Source organism: Lissotriton vulgaris, chromosome 4_1, assembly GCF_964263255.1.
Source record: "Lissotriton vulgaris chromosome 4_1, aLisVul1.2, whole genome shotgun sequence".
Lineage (NCBI taxonomy): Eukaryota > Metazoa > Chordata > Amphibia > Caudata > Salamandridae > Lissotriton > Lissotriton vulgaris.
The window spans coordinates 906,461,206-906,479,094 of NC_141691.1; positions in this window are offsets into that span (position 1 = coordinate 906,461,206).

Genomic DNA, 17,889 nt, shown 5'->3' on the forward strand with positions numbered 1-17,889 from the left:
CTGACTAATGTTTACATCTTTTTTGTACTGATTTTTATCATGATATTTAATTTGTGTATACTGTGCTATTTATGTATTGTAATGATGATGGATTGCACCAGGTACTTTAATAAAAAAAGAAAAAAAAAAGAATACATACCAGATATAGAGTCCTGTTGTTCCAATATGTAATAGAGAACCTCCTTAATAACACTAAATGTAGACAGTACCCACTCCTGATTTTGTTGTACTATTTTCCCAAAGGACCATCTGTCAATGAGAGGTCGAAGTCTACTTAATTCTACTTCAATCTGGCAGTGGAATGGTGAAAAAACTATTTCAAAGCTATTTTCCCAAAAACTATGCTGAGAAATCAACAAAAAAAATCTGAGCTGCCGAATTAAACGTCTTTTGAGTTTATCATCTTGTCCAGGATCTATTGAAGCACAGCCTACCTTTAAAATGTGATTATTTTGAGATTTGGTGATTTGGTTTATAAAATATATTTTTTTGAGAAATTCAGATTGATCTCCTTTACAGTATGTAAAATCTATTTCAATATTCAGATGGGCAGAACACTGCATCAATGAGCATGCAATTTTTGTAAAGATGAGTGCACTTCCATATTGGCACCATAAAAGTTAACAAGTCTATTGACGTATGTGGAATGTAAACAGAAACCAGCGACCTGCTTTATTGGAATGAGATCAAAATATTGTACAAGCAAAATGCAGTTTAAAAATAATAGCTAGCCCTCTGTAAGTTTCTGATGTACCTAAAAGAATTATGTGATATCCAATCGGTGGTCCATGATTTAGCCTGACCATTTATCAAATTACTTTTCTGTAAAAAATTGACATCTGGATTATATTCATGAGCCGGAAATATCAATTCACACTCAGTGGCATAATGAGAGGTGGTCGGCACCCCTGCAGAATGTGGCGACCTGACCACGAGTCTCTCTTATGTCACAGATGTTCATAGGCCCGGGAATGAGTGGCTCCCTGCGAAGGGTGGGGTGCCCCCTGAAGGGTTCGGGACTACCATGTGCTAATGGGCTATAGGGGCCTGTGTTATACCCATGTGCTCTAAACATAATACTATTATTTAGCACTGCATTATATTATTTTATTTGTCAACAGTTTTTGCTGGGAGTGTCTAATATTTAAGACTAACATTTAATTTAATAATAATAATCCACAGCAAAAGCAAAAGCCACATTGAAATCACAGCAAATAGTTTTCATACCATTTCTCCAGCATACTTTTGGTTGCTTCAGGACCTTCTCTTACAAGTCATTGAGAAGCAGTCCACCACCCACCTACCAAACCCTTCCTTCATCCCCCAACCCTCAATTAGAACCCACCCAACACTAGGCTTGGAGGGGTTCAAAGCAAATCATTTTTGGGGATGCTTTGGTTGGCATCCAGAAAGAAGATGACTTGAAGTTGTTCAGCAGGCTATGGCTCACAAGATACAGCTAATCACAAGGATAAACCCGGATGTAGTTTGAATGCTTAATTTTAAATCTTCTAACACATTGTCATTTAATATTTTTTAACAGCGTTGAGCCTCATCTGCGTCGCTTTGAATACATAGTTTTCCTTTCCACAAAGCTTAGATCTAGGATTGCTGAATGAGTTGAACTAGAATCTTGTTGTTTTGAAATTCTTGTTGATGGCTCAAATATTCTAACCTTGTTAGGCAGTTGCTACTCAAGGTTTTTCGTTAGAAACCTTTTTCAAACTGTCTTTTCTAATCTGAATACATATTGCTAGATTTATGATCACTGATCAGGTTTTTCTAAATTATATTTTGTGTTTCAGATCGCTTCCCAAGTCTCAGTTTGAACTTGGATGGAATTTTGGACATTTTGGAAAATCTGCCTAGGTTTGTTAACAAAACCTGGATGCTTTCTTTCTGTAACTTAACTATACACAACATTATGATTCCTTTACTATGTTTGCTGAATCTAAATTTATCCTTGAAACTATTTTCCTTGATGAGTCTCAGAGGGAGTAGGGCCCAGGAGTCTTTCAAAATCAACATTATAGAAGTAAAAAAAATAGGAATTCTGTGAGTAAGGCAAATGATTTTTTAGCCTACGTATCATTCGTTGAGAGAGCATAACCATAATTCTCATACATATTTGGAACTTCTTCTGAAAGGATTGAATAGTAATTCGAACATACAGCCTGATTTAGTGAAACATTACCTCTCCCCTACTGGATCAGTGCCCTTGGCTTCTCAAGTTCCAATGAAATCCATCCTTTCAAATGCTTTCTTTCATGCTTGTATTTGAAAAGGTCACTGTTTTCCAGAGTAGTATTTAATGAATTGATTTGATTTGGACTCAACAAGTTTGAAACAGAGATTTTAAGGGATTAAAAACTCTAAGGGAAAATATTCATTTGTAAAAGCTGATTATTAAGATTATATTGGAGCTAAAACTTCAGATGCTCATTTGCTTTGCCAGAAATGCATTATACTTAAAGGACCAGCATGTATCACAGTTGATTTGCCAGTCAAATTGATTATTTATCATCATTACCTCATTGATTGGCTTTTAAAACATGATCATTCTTTGGTGAGGATTTCCAGCTGGATATCAGAGGGTGTGAAAATTGGACTGACACTTACCTCTTCCCTTTCTGGGACTACGTTTCTTGAATTATCTTGCACGCTCGTGATCTCAGCTTGGTCTAATCAGACATTCTTGTGGTGTTTATTAAGGCCTTCCTCAAGTCTGACTAAGGCAACAGCGATATTTGTGGGCTCTTCAGGTTTCTGATCATTACTCATATTGGAAAAGTAGGATACATCTTTTTGCCAACCTCTGAAGGAACAAGCACGCTTTCATCCAGCTCATTAGTCCTTAAAACCCGCTGAAAGCTTTGCAGTCTCTTATCAACATCTGCTTCTAGGCTGCAATCTTCTGGAGGACTTGCCATTCTGTGAATCAGCTTCTCCATTGAAGATGCCGCAGGAGAGGCAGAGACCAACAACTGTTTCACTGCACTTTCACCATTGACGCATGATTATTAACAGTAACACTGACGGTGATCCTCTCTGTGCCAATGTAGTTTTTTTGCCTTTCTTGCTTGCCAGCACTGCTACACCTACAGGGTGATTGAATGTTTAGATGCATAAGAGTTTCTGAGTGGGGAATGATTGGTCAGCCTGTCTTTCCTCACCAAAGTTTAAAACTGGTATTATATAACTTTGAAATACCAAATCTGTATCAGGTTTACTTTTATTCAGCAAACTTTCTACTGCCACCATTTACATATCCTCCTTCTTCTGCAAGCCACTTGGCCATGTTCCCTGTACTTCATACTTTTCAGTGTCCTCGGTGGGAAAGAGCAGGCCAATGAATCCAATGAGAAATCTTTTTTTCACAGATGATGTCATTATGCACATGCTGATGAAGAGCCAACCTAAAATAAAGCAAGCCTTGAAACGACAGCACATGGCCTGAAAACGAACCCAGAGCACCAGGCACAGAAACTTTGTTCACCCTAAGTTAGCAGGGTATGCCGAGGCGTGGGTCCCTTGCTCACTTTGCCACTGGATTCAAGCTTGCCTGGCTGATGAAGGGTGTTAACAAGAAAACAGTCCAAGGATGCTTGTTTCCTGATCAGGGAAGACCTGGCTTGGCAGTTAAGGAGGGACGGTTTCAATGAGGCACAGGGTCAAGGCTGATTAGCATATAGCTGGGTCTGAACTGAGGTGGCGAAGTGAGCTAAAGTATGATGATGAATTCAACCAAGATCTGTGACTGGGGGTGTGTGTCTGAAAAGTTTCAGTGCTCTGTCCATCATCTCCTTGTGTTTGCTTTCTTCACTCTAAGTTGGCAGGGTATGCTCAGACGTGCGTTTCTTGCTCACTTTGCCACTGGATTCAAGCTAGCCTGGCTGATGCAGGATGTTACCCAGAAACTGGTACCAGGATGCTTGTTTCCAGTTCAGGGAAGACCTGGATTGGCAGTTCAGGCATGAAAGTTCCCATGTGGCTCAGGACAAGACTGATTTACATATAGCTGGGTCTTAACTGAGGTGGCTAAGTGAGCCAAAAAATGATGATGGAGTCAACCCAGATCTGTGACTGGGGTGGGTATTTTGAACAGTTTCAGTGCTGCGTCCATCATCTCCTTGTATTTGCTTTGTTCTGCCTAAGTTGGCAGGCTATGCCCAGATGTGGGTCCCTTGCTCACTTTGCCACTGGATTCAAGCTAGCCTGGCTGATGAAGGGTGTTACCCAGAACCGGGCCCAGGATGCTTGTTTCCGGTTCAGGGAAGGCTTGGCTTGGCAGTTCAGGCTGGACAGTTCCCAGGATGCACAGGGTCAAGTTTAGTTTGCATATAGCTGGGTCTGAACTGAGGTGGGAAGTGAGCTAAAGAATGATGATGTATTCAACCCAGATCTGTGACTGTAATTGGGGGGGGGTGTCTAAAGAGGTTCAGGGCTCTGTCCATCTTCTCCTTGTGTTTGCCTTGTTCACTTGAAGTTGGCAGGGTATGCCCAGACATGGCTCCCTTGTTCAATTTGTCACTGGACTCAAGCTTGCCTGTCTGATAAAGGGTGTTACACAGAGACCGGTACCAGGTTGCTTGTTTCTGGTTCAAGGATGACCTGGCTTGGCAGTTAAGGCAGGACTGTTCCCATAAGGCACAGGGTCACAACTGATTTGCATATAGCTGTGTCTGAACTGGGGTGGTGAAGTGAGATAAAGAATGATGATGGATTCAACCCAGATATGTGTCTGAAAAAGTTTCAGTGCTCCTTCCATCATCTCCTTGTGTCTGCTTTGTTCGTCCTAAGTTGGCAGGGAAAGCCCAGACGTGAGTCCCTTGCGAGCTATGCCACTGGATTCAAGCTAGCCTAGCTATTGAAGAGTGTTACCCAGAAACCGGTCCCAGGATGCTTGTTTCCTTTTCATGGAAGACCTGGCTTGGCAGTTCAGGCTGGACTGTACCCATGAGGCCCTGGGTCTAGACTGATTTGCATATAGCTGTGTCTGAACTGAAGTGGTGAAGTGAGCTTAAGAATGATGCTGGATTCAACCCAGATATGTGACTGGGGGTCAGTGTCTGAAAAGATTTAGCCCTCCGTCCATCATCTCCTTGTGTTTGCTCTGTTCGACCTAAGTTGGCAGGGTATGCCGAGACAAGGGTCCCTTGTTCACTTTCTCACTGGACTCAAGCTAGCCTGGCTGAGGGAGGGTGTTACATTGAAACCGGGTACAGGATGCTTGTTTACGGTTCAGGGAAGTCCTGGCTGGACTGTTCCCATGTGGCACCGGGTCAAGACTGATTTGCAGATACCTGGATCTGAACTGAGGTGGCGAAGTGAGCTAAAGAATGATGATGGATTCAACCCAGATCTGTGACTGTGGTGAGTATTTTGAAAAGTTTCAGTGCTGCGTCCATCATCTCATTGTGTTTGCTTTGGTCGCCCGAAGTTGGCAGGCTATACCCAGAAGTGGGTCCCTTGCTCACTTTGCCACTGGATTCAAGCGTGCCTGGCTGTTGAAGGGTGTTACCCAGAAACTGGTCCCAGGATGTTTGTTTCCGATCCAGGGAAGACCTGGCTTGGCAGTTTGGGCTGGACTGTTACCATGAGGCACAGGGTCAAGACTGATTCGCATATAGCTGGGTCTGAACTGAGGTGGCACAGTGAGCTGAAGAATGATGATGGTTTCAACTGAGATCTCTGACAGGGGTGAGTATCTTGAAAAGTTTAATTGCTGGCTTGATCATCTCCTTGTGTTTGCTTTGTACGCCCTAAGTTGGCAGGCTACGCCAAGACGTGGGTCCCTTGCTCACTTTGCCACTGGATTCAAGCTAGCCTGGCTGAAGGATAATGTAGTGTAGTTCCTATATTCCCAATAGGCTCTGTGCATTGTAATAATATATCCTATAGTTCAGACATAGGACTGAGGTCTCAATTGAATGTATTAAACTTAATAGTGAGTGTGCCAGCTAACTCAGAGGTCACTAGAAACTTTCCTGAATTTACAAGAAGGGATTTGTTTCTGACAACCGCATAAACATGACAACTTTGTTTCCCAAGAATAAGAATTGTATCTCTAGATTCGCGGAAACAATAGATACATATTTCACTCACTCAATTGTGCATGCTTCGTTTCAACAGAGGTGCAGAGAACTAGCGAGACGGGCGTTTTCAATAAAAAGGTTTTATTGAACAGTCTTCTTTCTTATGCAAGTAAAGTGAACTGCTACAATCGTAATGCAGGCTGCAAAGTATAATATGTACAGCGAGAATGGTATTATAAAATAATACTGTGAAAGCATTGTATGGTTTTTAAGCCATATAAAAATACATACATAAATACACAGGATAAAATACTCAACTAGTGCTTCTAAAATATGCATATCCCAATTTACCTAACCTAAGTCTAGTACGCGGCGGGAGGGAGTAAGTATTGTGTAGCAAAGGTTTGGTTTTCTTTGCCAAGATTCTATCCAAGATTTCTCTTTGGTTCTAATCAGCTCCATACCTTGATTTAGAATGAAGGAGGTCTGGTATCTCTGTCTCGGGACTTGATTTCACAACACCCCGCAAGGGGAACTTTGAAACAATGGAGCTGGATTATCAGCGAGAGAAAGGACAGCTTCTCGATCAGTGCATCAGCTGGAGGGTAGGCTTCCTTCGGCACTTGCTGTAGCTATTGTGTCGAACTGCTCCGAACCACTGTGTCTTGCTAGAGCAAGTGAAGGCATATTTATACCTTGAAGGTGTCTAGTTTGACGTAAAGTCAGGCATAAAAATTTCAGAAAAGGACCCCAAAGCAATAGTAACTTTGTAAAGTTCATGAGTTCTTGGACAAATCAATATTCATGCAAGGGGAGATCCCTGACTGCATAAGCAGATTTTGCAAGAAATCGTTGTGATGTTTTGGTATGGGTGGAAGTAGCCACTGCTGTATTTGGACTGCATGGGTTATGTCTAAAGAAGGGTATGATTTTTATGCCTAGGTTAGGGCAATGTGAATTGTACCTATATACGCGCATGAATCTGGAAATTTCGCTCAGATTCTAAAATGCCATACAACAGCCACTCCACTTTATTATCTACGACATTACAAAGTTCTAAGCACATACAACATTTCTAAAGCATGATGTGTTAAAACCCCCACCCAAATACAAAAAAATGCATTTCAAAAGGTTCTACAAGAAAAATGTCATTTGTGGTGTACACATATTAAAAGCAATGTTTTCATTCAAAGCATATAGTATGACATTGGAAATGCTATCCAAATGAATCACTAAAATACATTTATGAAATGGCTCTTAAATACAGGAGAATAAAAAGGTCGAGACCATTCCATGACATAAAATGTATTCTTTGTTTTGCTGTGGACAAGGTCAAATATTGTCTCTTGGAAGTATTCAAAGAATTCTTCTTCTCCAGGAATAGTTCTACTTTAAGCAGATTCTTTGGGCCAAAAAAAATCAATTTTGGAAAAAAGTCAAATCGTTGAAAAATAGAGTTAGAAGCTTGTTTTGAAAAGTAAAGGCCGAATACAGAGTCCCACAGAACACTGTGTGCAAAATACAAAAGTCAGTCTCATTGTTAGGAGAAAAGATAAAAACTTCTAAGCCGGTAAAGAATTTGTCCACTACAATAGGTGAAAGTTGGACTACCTCGTCAAGCAGATTGATTGCACAAAAGTGAGAACTATTGCCATCAGCGTCAGCTGCATTAGCAATGTTCGAAGGAGATGGTACCTATGTGCCTGTCGCTCCACGTATCTCACCGTCAGCATGTTGCATCTGTGAGATCTCAACGAATGCCATCATCAGGATTGGTAGCCGCTGGGGATAAAACAGTGCATGAGCCGTTACTTGTCCAAGAAAAGTATCAACATCCGTTGGCAGGACTGTCAGACAGCTGTCTAACATGCATTCTTCTCCACATAGCAGGCATCATAGAACAGGTAAGATGCAATCTTGCCAGATTGGTCGGAATGATAGAAACCACATGGTATTCAGATATCTTAAACGAGCCAAGCCTAGAACCTATATCACGCGCTCACGACACTTCATTATCAGGAGAGTGTTCTCTAGGGTAATCTGGGTGTCGCTGGTGACTTGACTTGCCATATTGGAGCAGAAGGAACAAGAATAGTATTCCTGCTACGAGTCCCAAAATGAGAGGCAGGCCACCGAACACAGAGTGCACGAAGTTTGGAAATATGCAGAGGACTGCTTCAAACGATGCTAACAGTCCCGAAAAAACTGTCTTAAATACATGTACAATACCACTGGTATCAGACATGTTTAAGGTAAGACCTAACATTTCTGCAAAATGTATAGGGCAGTTTGTCGATAAAACGGCATGTATCTCTGCAGAAGACCTTGCAACTTGCAGTTCATATGTCTCTTTGGACGAGGTCAGTGGCACAGTTTTTTGTAAAAGAATGGCTTTCATTCTGCTTAAAGTATCAATTTGTATAGAAGCGATGTTCAGCGAAGGCCATAATGGCGACTCCCCGTCTGTCTTGGTTTTAGGAAACAATACTTGCATATAGCAAGTGACCCTGGCTGACACGCTTACGAGATAGGGTATTCCTGGCAACATGCCACAGCAGCTGTGATCATTCAACATAATATAGCTTCCATTAGAAAGCTGCCTAAAAATTGTATCTATAACTGCAGCTGGAGAACCTTTAAGGTGGCAGGATAAGTTGGTCGAAGAACCATCGCAGACGACAGACACGTGTACGTTAATACCCTGACATAAGAGAGTCCCTTTTAGTGCGCTTTTGCAGTTTGTGCCACTAAGAAATACTTATTTTCCCCACTCCAACATCCGTGTGTATATGGTAAATCCCAGGTTGACTTGATCTATTATTTACCCTACCTTTCATATACACCAGCTAGTATATGTTTCAAACAATACTGAAAATGGAAAATTGTGACAGGCAGAGTAATTGTCCTGTCCATTAGCCATTCTGTTGCATGTTTTTCCGAAACAGTTAATGGTAATCTTTCCAGTTTATCAATGCTCAGCACTGTATAGTCTGCTACTCTTTGTGCCAAACTGATTTGTTTATCTGTAAGGTTAAATACAGAAAACAATGACGTGGTGTTGATTAGACACCATGGCACATAGCCAAAACGAAGAATTTGCAACTTCCAGCCTAAAAGCATTATAGAACGCAACTGTGACTGTCTATGCTGTAACATGAGCAAGTCCTGTTCCATTATGTCTATGGCATAGGATATTATGCTGTCCAAAGAATACATTCTGGATGATGGAGTCGTTAACCCATTGTCAACTACAGAGAGAGATTTCTCTAAATTAATACGGCCAATTTCTCAAATTCGTTCTGCTGTCTCTGATTGTGTCACTTTCCAAGCTTCATTATAAATGGCATACATACCAGCGTATATAAAACATTTATGATGCATTTTTTTAAGTCCTTTTCAGAAGTCCCTTAAATCAACGCCATCTTTAAGTAAAGATAAGTGTTGTTTTACCTCTGTTAGTGTGGACTTTTGTAGCCATTCAAGGCACAGTTTTCCTACATTGATTGTCGTTACTATCCCTGGATGTTGTCTCTGGACATATCTTGGATCTGGCCTAATGATTGTAAACCCTTGTGTTTTATTCAATAATCTATCTTGACAGTTGTTTGTGTCTGTGGGCCAGATTAACCATTTATTTCAAATCATGAATTGTGCTGTTTTTAAGTAAAATTGTTTTTACGTCTCCCTCCCCCTCTGTAGTGTTTTTACTATGAGGTGTAGGTATGAACAGGTTGTTTGAATCTTTTATGCTACCTAGGCCAAGACAGGATGTTTGTTGTACAGTGTCATTCAAAAACAATATTTGTTCTGTTATAATGCAGGCTCAAAATAAAGCTTCTAATCCCTGCACCTACCAATCTTTTGTGCCCCAGACAGTTTTTGTCTCAATGTTGTCTCTCCAAAAGTCTAAACCTAATGTGGACAGCTCAGCAGAAAAGGCCGCAGAATAAACGTACTTAGTATTAGTCAACATACTTTTCATTCCTGTCTTATTAACATTTTTAAAATAAAATGTTTCTGGATTTGAGACATTTAAACCTGAGAAGTATGGAAATGTTACATAAAATGTTTTTGAGCTACCCTTTGGTGGCGTAGGACAATGTTCCCATTGGTTACATTTCAGTACATTTCTAGGGTTTGCAAATTTATGCAAGAAATGATGACCATAGTGATTATGACAGTACATTTGTTCGTAATCCGATGAACCTTCTAAGTATTCATGCTTTGTCAATTTTGCAGACATCTCTAAGTCTGACATCATATTATTAACAGTCTCAAAGTCCCAATCACCAGAAAAGGTACTAGATGAAACAAAGTCACTCAAGGAAACCTTGAATTGGTGTAGAATCTTCAACAGCTCTGCAGGACCAAAGATGTCATAATCAGTTCATTCTCAAGCTATACCACCAGGTATAGGAACTGCTGTGTTGTTCACTGTTGACAAGTCTCTTTGTTCATGTTGAGATGATTTGTGTGGCATGAGGAGTAAGTTAATGTTCTTACTTGCTGTGTCCTTTTTACTATATCTTCCATTTATCAGCATTCCCGGACTTAATACAAGAATTAGCCAAAGTAGGAGAAAAAGATACATCCAAAACAATCCATATTTCAATCCATGGTGAAACTAGAGAAGTCTTTTCCAGTTGATGAAAAAGTTCTGTTGCCTGTTCTTTGAAAGTTATTTTTGTTGCCATTGTTTCAGGTTCACTGGGATTCTCAGAAAACGTATCAAAGTTAATGAAATTGCCTGGGGCAGTTCTGTCATTTATAGGGATTACATTAAAATCGCTGGAGCTACTGGATCCCTTCTCATATTAGTATAGTCAGATGCTATATCATTGTAGACACGTGTTTCTTGATGAACTGTTATTTGGGTTTCAAGAGGTACAAGTTCCATGGCTTTATTGCTTAGTCCTTCTTTTCACACTGCAGATTCCTCAAAGGTCATGTCTCTCGGTTTGATCCTCTTGGATAGTAGCCAGATTTGGTCGTCTACTACATCTTTGGAGTCCACTTTGCCTACTACTTATAATTGGCCACATGATGTGGTTTTACCAGGTCGATAGATACAAACCTGTTCTCCTTTCTTCAAGCAAGGGGCGGCAGTAAGACTGTTCTTCATCTGTGGATTGCTAGCACAGGTACTGGTTGTCTGTAAGAAGGTCCAAAGTCCTTCTTGTCTGCGATCTTTTCTCTGACTAGATCCCTAATTTTTGGAATCCAGGCAGGCCTTGCTGGGAAAGGTGGTTCCCCTTCAGTGGTCGTTGGCTTCTGCAATGTTTTGCTTTCACTTCTCCTTGTTTGATTTAGGTCCTGCAAAACAGCCAAACGGTCTTTGATATCAAAAGGTTTTTGTTCTACCACTGAAGTGTGACGATCAAGGTCCTGGACAATCATTCTAGTCCAAAAAAGGAATTCATATGGAGTGATTCCCCCTAGAGAACTTCTTTGCAGATTGTTTAGACTACGTTGGACACTTATTAGATGTTTGACCCACCGGTCACCCGAGCCTAATACCCTAGCTGTTATAGATTGCTTTATGTCCCGTTTTTTTCTCTCCACAACCGAAATTCCCTCAGGATAGAATGGACTAGAATACCGCAACGCAACGCCCAGATTGGCCATGGCCTCCTTGTAAGTCTTTGAGCTAAACGCAGGACCCTGGTCAGAATGTAGGGTGTCTACTGTGTATGTGCTGATAAAGACTCGCAAATCTTTTATAACAGTTTGGGCGTCAGCTGAGCGCTGAGGCCACATTCAAATGAATCTGTCCTAAGAGTTGTGGGACCACAGTCGTCCATAGTGACTTCTGCGGGTGGATAATCTAATGCTGTCTAACAATGGTGTCTGTACTGGGCTGGCTACAATGTAATCAGGTATCTGACGGTGTTCTCTGCTGCGATCTCTGTTGCAGTCATGGCAATCAATTGCAAATGTGTGAATGTGACCATTCATCCTGGCCACCAGTACGTCTCTATTAATTCAAGTATATATTCAAGTATATAATTAGAGATCCCTTAATGTATCAGACCCTCTCCCAAATGTGCTTTGTGTATCAAAGCTACTCTAAATCTCCTGTTTGGAATTACTCTATCCCCCACTCCAGGGATTCGAGCAAAAGGAACAGAGTTGGCATCAATTATGTATGAATATTCGAGTGGATAATTTTGAGGTAATGGTGCACTGCTGCCTTTGCTTGTGGCAATGACAGCTAGCATTATTTCGCAGTCTATTTTCATTTTTGAACGAGTGATTGCAGCTACGGAAGCCTTTTGCACAGCTGCCTTCGCGGCTTCATCAGCCAATAAATTCCCTGCAACGTGAACGTCATCACATTGATGACTCAGTGTATGGATCGCGTGAGTCTTTTGTAGTTATTTTTGTAATTGAACAACTTGTTCCCAAAGCAACTTATGCTTGACTGTGCCGCTTTTTGCATCTTTGAAACCGTTTTGAATCCAGTTCTGCAAATATTCATTGTAAGATTGAACGCAGTAATATGAACCGCACACTATAAGTCTGGGGAATTCGCGATCAGTATTTTCAAGTGCCATCTTGAATGCTTGTAGTTCAGCTCACTGAGCTGTACAATCCCAGAGAGATTGCCTTTTTGTGACCTTTGGTCGAAATTTACCATCACGCCAGCGACCGCTAACGATCGCGCACACAGCACTATAAGATTGTTTACCCCCAATTGCTGGTTGTGCTGATCCGTCTGTATAAATTATACAATCGTACTGTTCTAGATGCAGAATCTCAGTGGGCAGAGGACATTCTTGTTCGTATTGTAGAAATTCTTGTGTTTTCAAATATGGGTCAAAAACGTATTCAACGTCTGTTGCAGCAAGAGAGTTAACCCATTGTATCCATCTTGGATGTAAAGCCTTTGCACTCGGAATGCTTGCTTTTGTCACTGCCTCCAAGGCAGGTACAGGAGTAACAACAGTTATGCGTTTTCCCTGTGCGAGGGTTCTCTCTTTTGCTACTGAAGTTTGAACCGCTGTCAGGATTTTTTCTGTAGAAGTGAATTGCATTTCAGCTTGTGTGTACAAGTATGATTTATAAGCAATTGGTACTTTTTCACCTTCATTAACGGTTAAGTACAAGAATCTGCATCTTCCTGGGATGATTCGGATTACTAGGTTGCGAACGTTTAAGCGTGTCTGTAAATGTGTTGTTGCTAACATGTCTGTTTGCACTGAACGGATAACTTCTATGTTTTTTTGAGTCCAATTAGTTGTTTTGAAATCAGGTTTGATTAATTCTTAGAGAAGTTTAACCCTCTCTGCGTAATTTAGAATGTAAGTTCTTCCGAAGTTTAGAAAACCTACAATCAACTGTAAGTTGTTCAGCGTTTTCGGAGGTTGGGGCAGCGCACATTTTTATAAAAAGTTGGCTGCCCTGCTTTTGCCTTAACTTGATAACTCGTATCCTGGAAAAAGGACGTTGAGGTGGGCAATTTTTGATTTCTTTAAGTTGAATTTATACCATTCAGAGGTGAATCCAAGTATAATGGTATTCACTCTGTTCATGTGCCTGTCCAAGTCATCGTCTGTTAGATAGATGTCATTGACATAAGATAATGCCTCTTAATCATACATTTGTAGTAACTCTATTACTCTAGCTGAAATTCACCATGGACTATTCTTGAATCCCTGGGGGAGACAACAGAATTGACACTGTGTCCCCATAATTGAGAAAGCAGTCAAGTACCTGCTTTCAGGTGCAATGTTTTGACAGAAGAAACCGTAAGAAATATCTTATGTAGTTTTATATTTTTTACGCACAATGTTATTCATTAGTGCTGCACTGTGTGCATTTTGTACTGCACAGGTTTTGCAACAAGAGTTTAGATGTCTGTAGTCCAAAATTAGACGATATGTATTGTCTGGTTTGGAGACATGAACAAAGGATTGTTCATTGACGAGGTGTATGTTTAAATTACACCTTGGTATTCAAGTTGACCTAATATCTCCCTGACCTCTTTTTTAGCTTCTTGCTTAACAGGGTATTGCCTTTGTGCAGTTGGTTGAGTTTTTAACTGTATTTTATAGTGAGGGGAATCCTCATTCTATCCTACATGATTTTTATATAATGCTGGAGTCTGGGCTACAGCCCATTTTCTGGCATAGGTGTATTTTTTATTTTTTTAAATTTTTAAAAACCTTTATTTTCAAATAGTGCACACAGCTATTCAGCCTTACATCCCGGAGGCTAGGCAGCAATTCAAGAAGCAGCAAATCAGAGTGCAAGAAGCTATGTACCAGAACGAGTGAAGGTTATAATTTTTCATGTTTTATATTTTATAAGAAGAAGGAACAAGTACAGAAAGAGGCGCCAAAACTAGCGCTAAGAAAGAAGGCAATTAACCCATTATGCAGTGAGGCCTAATCGAGGAGTCAGCTAGGCACAATGACAACAATTAGATTCAAAACAATATAGATACAAAGAACCGATGGGGGAAGGAAGCACAGGATAATAGATATATAGAACCGTCAGTTGGAGTTATAGGCTATGGGGTCAAGTGTTCTTCCAATGGAGCGGATTCCGGTGGTATGCAGATGTCACCTCTATACTCGTTCCAAGCCCCCCACAACTTCTGCCATTTTTTGGGTTTACCCCTGGCCACATACACAGTCTTTTCTCGGAACATACACCAATCCATATTGGCCTTCCACTGTACCACTTTCGGGGCTGTTGTTACTCCCCACATCTGTGCAATGTCCCGCTTTGCGACCATATTCCCAAGGGTTACCCACTGGGTTTGAGCAGTGTTGTGATCTGTTGGGCCCCAGATATTTAAGAGGCATCTCCGGGCCTCCGCGTGTACTTCTACCCCGGTCACCTCACTCATGATCATGTGCACCCGCCTCCAATAGGAAGCTATCACGCTGCATTCCCAAATAATGTGCATAAAGGTGGCGAGAGCACCACAGCTACGCCGACAGAGGCTGCCAACCGAATGTCCCATATGTATTAATCTGGGGCCAGTGACGTAGACTCTGTGTAGGATCTTTAGTTGCACCAATCGAAGATGGGCGGGGATAGCGACCTCCTTAGGGGATGACACAGCACATTGCCAGTCCTCGTCGTCGATCTCTATTCCGTCCCGTACCCATTGCTCTCTCACCCCCAGAAGAAGATCCGTGTGGACATTTATCAGTTTTTTATATGTCAGAGAGATAGCGCTGTCCGGCATGTGGCCGTCCAGTACCCGGTCCTCCAAGGGAGAACTTTCGGGAGTTGCCGCACCCTCCGGCATGGCGGACAGGAGTGCATGTCGCAGCTGAGCGTACCGAAAATATTCCGTTCCACCCAGCTAGAACTCTGTCTGTAGTTGGGCAAAAGATTTCACCTCCCCTCGCAACGTCATGTCCTCCACCCTAGAGATCCCGATCATGTCCCACTTATCAAACCCCTTAGTGTGCCACAGTTTACCCAGAATCTCAGAGTCATAAAGTGGAGTTGCCATTGTAAGTTTGTCTTTCCACCCCTGTGCCTTTGTGATCGTTCTCCAGATGTGCACAGCGGTTTTCGTTGGCCCAGACATCCGGCGATCAAGAGATCTCGTATACAGCGCCCTATGATATTTCCCGCCATCCAGGAGCCACCGATCCATGGCGTACCCTGGACTATCCACCGGTACGTATAGGCCATGATTAATGGCCACCAACTGGAAGGCCCAATAGTATCTCCGCACGTCGGGTAATGCTATTCCCCCATCATACCACGGGAGCGTGAGCTTCGTGATAGCAATGCGTGGCCAGCCGGCCCAGAGCAGGGCACGTTGCAAGCTCTCGATTTCGCCAAAGTATCTGGCCGGGACCGGGTCTTGAGTATTTTGCAGGGCATACTAGAATCTGGGCAAGGACATCATCTTAAATAACGCCGCGCGCCCGAGCAGAGAGAGAGGGAGTTTACGCCACCCCTCCACATCACGTTGGAGACGAAGAAGAGGGGGAAACAAATTGTTCTCATAGCGTGCTTTGGGGTCAGTGGAGATATAGATCCCCAGGTATTTGAATCCCTGTATCGCCAACTGTATGCCACAGTCCCTCGGAAGACGAGGTGTCCCCCCTCTCAGAACGTATAAGTGCGACTTCGACCAATTAATAACCAGGCCAGAGTACTGACCAAAGAGTCGAAGCACGTTACACGCCACGATGAGAGACTTGCAAGGGGAGGTGAGATACAGAAGGATGTCATCTGCATATAATGACACTCGGTCCTCGAATTCAGGGGACCAGCGAATGCCACGTATGTCAGGGTGGTCACGTATCCAGGCTGCCAATGGTTCAAGTGCAAGTGCGAGCAAAAGGGGCGACAGAGGACAGCCCTGCCTGGTGCCCCTCTGAAGAGCAAAGGACGCGGAAACTCGACCATTGACCGTCACATTAGCCAGCGGGCTGGCATACAGAAGTTTAACCCACCCTACGAATTCCGGACCGAAGCCGAGCTTCGCCAACACTGCCCACAGGTAGTTCCATTCAAGGGAGTCAAACGCCATCGTGGCATCCAACGACGCCAGAACAGCTGGCTCCTCGAGGGTGTGGGCCCTAGCCAGGGCTCCGTGGGGTCTCTGAAGGTTAAGGGCAGTGTTGCGGTGTGGAATAAAGCCCGACTGGTCCGGGTGCTCTAAGTCGCCGATAGCGCCAATCAAGCGGTTGGCCAGCAGTTTGGCAAGAATCTTAGGCTCTGCATTCAATAGAGAGATGGGACGATACGATCAGCACAAATCTCTTGGTTTCCCTTCCTTATGGATAACCACAATGGTGGCCAGCCTCTGGTCGTGGGGAAGCATGCCCGTCTCTCGCGCCTCCAGGAACATGTTCCGTAGGGGCGGAGAAACGACATCTGGCTTGATTTTTTACAGTTCCACTGGAATGCCATTGGGGCCGGGTGCCTTACCAGACCTGAGGGAACGAATGGCAAGGGCTATCTTGTCCGCAGTAATGTCCCTGTCTAGGTCAGCACGGTCTGCCTCAGGCAGGCATGGGAGATCTATGTCCGCCAAAAGAGCACAGGAGTCAGCCTCAGACCGGTCCGAGACCGAAGTGTAAATGCCCTGAAAGTAGTCCGAGAACGACTCAACTATTGCCCTCGGATAAGTGACAAGCAGGCCATCGTCCCCCAGCACCTCCGGAACTACGCTGCCAGCTCTCTCCTTCCTGTCAAGCCAAGCAAGGAGCTTGCCCGCCTTGTCTCCGACGTTATAGATTCTACCCTGTTGTTCTCTACCCATGATGATGGCAGCATCGGAGGCAAGATCGCAATATTCTGATTGCTTAAGAGAGAGGGCATGGAGCAACTCAGGCGTCGGGCCCGATTCCAATTGGGAGTCCAGCTCCATAATCTCAGCTTCGATGCGCACCATGTCGGCATCTCTGTGTCTGCGGACGTCCGCTATGAGGGTGAGGGCCTCACCTCGCAGAACCGTATTAAACGCCTCCCATAAAGTGGCGGCTGATGCGACCGACCCAGTATTCTCAGTAAAATAGAGCTCAATAGCTCTGGCCAGGAGTCCGCGCGTCTTCAGGTTTCGAAAATACCTCGGGTTGACTACTACAGGCCGCTCGGTAACCACAATGTCGAAGTCAAAGGACACCCACATCGGGGAGTGGTCCGAGATGCCCCTTGCGAGCATGCGGGCCTCGGAAATCGCCGGCGCATGGGCCACCAAGGCCAGGACATAATCTATTCTAGAGAGGCTACCGTGCGCCCCAGAATGAAACGAGTATTGACTCTGGGTGGGATGCATAAGTCTCCAGCAATCAATCAGTCCCATAGTGTTGAGGAAATCGGGCAACCAGGATTGTGAACTACGGAGATCTCTAGGCGGATGTCTGTCCAAGGT